The sequence below is a fragment of the Arachis hypogaea genome, chromosome 19 (genome assembly GCF_003086295.3).
Source record: "Arachis hypogaea cultivar Tifrunner chromosome 19, arahy.Tifrunner.gnm2.J5K5, whole genome shotgun sequence".
Taxonomy (NCBI): domain Eukaryota; kingdom Viridiplantae; phylum Streptophyta; class Magnoliopsida; order Fabales; family Fabaceae; genus Arachis; species Arachis hypogaea.
The window spans coordinates 87,775,971-87,779,221 of NC_092054.1; the positions used below are offsets into that span (position 1 = coordinate 87,775,971).

The 3,251-nt window shown below is 41.8% G+C and overlaps 1 non-coding gene across 1 annotated transcript; it reads left to right on the top strand.

Annotated features, from left to right (window-relative positions):
• Positions 1-2,278: 2,278 nt before the first annotated feature.
• LOC112780721 (small nucleolar RNA R71) lies at positions 2,279-2,386 on the top strand. Its single transcript, XR_003191538.1, has one exon. It is a non-coding gene; the product is annotated as a small nucleolar RNA R71 (small nucleolar RNA).
• Positions 2,387-3,251: the final 865 nt, after the last annotated feature.

Below are 3,251 nucleotides of genomic sequence, written 5' to 3' on the forward strand. Positions count from 1 at the left end.
CATATGGGTGGGATTGGGTGGGAGAGAGATGTTGAATTTTTGAAGGTAGTGGGTGTATGGATGTGAGTGGTAAATGGAAAACAGAAGGGATGATCATGAATGGAAAGAGAGATGATGAGGTAGGTGGGGATCCTGTGGGGTCCACAGATCCTGAGGTGTCAAGGCATTTACATCCCTGCACCAATTTAGGCATGTAAAATGCCCTTGCACACAACTCTTGGCGTTCAGCGCCAGGTTGGTGCCCATTTTGGGCGTTCAACGCCCCTTTGCTGCCATTTCTGGCGTTGAACGCCAGAACCATGCTTGTTCTGGGCGTTCAGCGCCAGGATGCTCCCATTCTGGGCGTTCAGCGCCAGAACTATGCTCTGTTCTGGCGTTTGAACGCCAGACAGATGCTCCTCCAGGGTGTGATTTTTCTTCTGCTGTTTTTGATTCCGTTTTCAATTTTTATATTTATTTTGTGACTCCTCATGATCATGAACCTATAAAGACACATAACTAAGAAAAATATAGTTAGATAAATAAACATTGGGTTGCCTCCCAACAAGCGCTTCTTTAATGTCAATAGCTTGACAGTGGGCTCTCATGGAGCCTCACAGATGTGCAGAGCTTTGTTGAGACTCTCCAACACCAAACTTAGAGTTTGGATATGGGAGTTCAACACCAAACTTAGAGTTTGGTTGTGGCCTCCCAACACCAAACTTAGAGTTTGACTGTGGGGGCTCTAGTTGACTCTGCTTGGAGAGAAGCTTTTTCTGCTTCCTCTCCATGGTTGCAGAGGGAGATCCTTGAGTTTTAAACACAAGGGAGTTCTCATTCCATTGAAGGAATATTTCACCTCTGTCAACATCAATCACAGCTCTTGCTGTGGCCAGGATAGGTCTTCCTAGGATGATGGATTCATCCTCTTCCTTTCCCGTATCCAGGACTATGAAATCAGCAGGGATGTAAAGGCCTTCAACCTTTACTAACACGTCCTCTACTTGTCCTAAGCCTATTTTCTTGAGCTGTCTGCCATCTCTAATGAGATTTTAGCAGCTTGCACCCCATAGATTCCCAGTTTCTCTATTACAGAGAGGGGCATGAGGTTTATTCCTGAACCAAGGTCACACAGAGCCTTAAAGATCATGGTGCCTATGGTACAGGGTATTATGAACTTTCCAGGATCCTGTCTCTTCTGAGGCAATGTCAGTTGATCCAGATCACTTAGTTCATTGATGAACAAGAGAGGTTCAACTTCCCAAGTATCAATGCCAAATAATTTGGCATTCAGCTTCATGATTGCACCAAGAAACTTGGCAGTTTTCTCTTCAGTAACATCCTCATTCTCTTCAGAAGAGGAATACTCATCAGAGCTCATGAAGGGTATAAGGAGGTTCAATGGAATCTCTATGGTCTCTAGATGAGCCTCAGAGTCCTTTGGTTCCTCAGAGGGAAGCTCCTTATTGGTCACTGGACGTCCCAGGAGGTCTTCCTCCTTGGGATTCACGTCCTCTCCTCTCCTCACAGGTTCGGCCATGACACTTATGTCAATGGCCTTGCACTCTCCTTTTGGGTTCTCTTCTGTATTACTTGGGAGAGTACTAGGAGGGATTTCAGTGATCCTTTTACTCAGTTGGCCCACTTGTGCTTCCAAATTTCTAATGGAAGACCTTGTTTCATTCATGAAACTTACAGTGGCCTTAGATAGATCAGAGACTAGATTTGCTAAATTAGAAGCATTTTGTTCAGAGTTCTCTGTCTGTTGCTGAGTGGATGATGGAAAAGGCTTGCTATTGCTAAACCTGTTTCTTCCACCATTATTAAAGCCTTGTTGGGGCTTTTGATCCTTCCATGAGAAATTTGGATGATTTCTCCATGTTGAGTTATAGGTGTTTTCATAAGGTTCACCTAAGTAATTTACCTCTGCTATTGCAGGGTTCTCAGGATCATAAGCTTCTTCTTCAGAAGATGCCTCTTGAGTACTGTTGGATGCAGCTTGCATTCCATGCAGACTCTGAGAAATCATATTGACTTGCTGAGTCAATATTTTATTCTGAGCCAATATGGCATTCAGAGTATCAACCTCAAGAACTCCCTTCTTCATAGGCGTCCCATTACTCACAGGATTCCTTTCAGAAGTGTACATGAACTGGTTATTAGCAACCATGTCAATGAGTTCTTGAGCTTCTGCAGGCATTTTCTTTAGGTGAATGGATCCACCTGCAGAAGTGTCCAGTGACATCTTTGATAGCTCGGATAAACCATCATAGAATATATCCAGGATGGTCCATTCTGAAAGCATGTCAGAAGGACACTTTTTGGTCAACTGTTTGTATCTTTCCCAAGCTTCATAGAGGGATTCACCTTCTTTCTGTCTGAAGGTTTGAACATCAGCTCTAAGCTTGCTCAGCTTTTGAGGAGGAAAGTACTTGGCTAAGAAAGCCGTGACCAGCTTATCCCAAGAGTTCAGGCTGTCTTTGGGTTGAGAATCCAACCATAATCTAGCTCTGTCTCTTACAGCAAAAGGGAAAAGCATAAGCCTGTAGACTTCAGGATCTACTCCATTAGTCTTAACAGTATCACATATCTGCAAGAATTCAGTTAAGAACTGAAAAGGATCTTCAGATGGAAGTCCATGAAACTTGCAGTTCTGCTGCATCAGAGAAACTAACTGAGGTTTCAGCTCAAAGTTGTTTGCTCCAATGGCAGGAATGGAGATGCTTCTTCCATGTAAATTGGAATTAGGTGCAGTGAAGTCACCAAGCATTCTCCTTGCATTGTTGTTGGATTCGGCTGCCATCTCCTTTACTTGTTCGAAATTTTCAATCAAGTTGTCTCTGGATTGTTGTAATTTAGCTTCTCTTAATTTTCTCTTCAGAGTCCTTTCAGGTTCTGGATCAGCTTCAACAAGAATGCCTTTTTCTCTGTCCCTGCTCATAAGAAAGAGGAGAGAAAAAGAAAAGAAGAGGAATCCTCTATGTCACAGTAAAGAGGATCCTTATTGTTAGTAGAAGAAAAGAAGAAGAAATTCGAACACAGATAGAAGAGGGGGTTCGAATTTGGTGATGATGTGAGGAAGAGATGTTAGTTAATGAATGAATAAATAGAATAGGATGAGAGAGAAGGAGGGAATTTTCGAAAATTAATTTTGAAAAGAAGTTAGTGATTTTTGAAAATAGTTTTTGAAAAATGTTAGTAATTTTCGAAAATTAAGATTTAAAAATTAAAAATTAATAAATTAGAAAGAAATTTTGAAAAAAAGGAGAAGA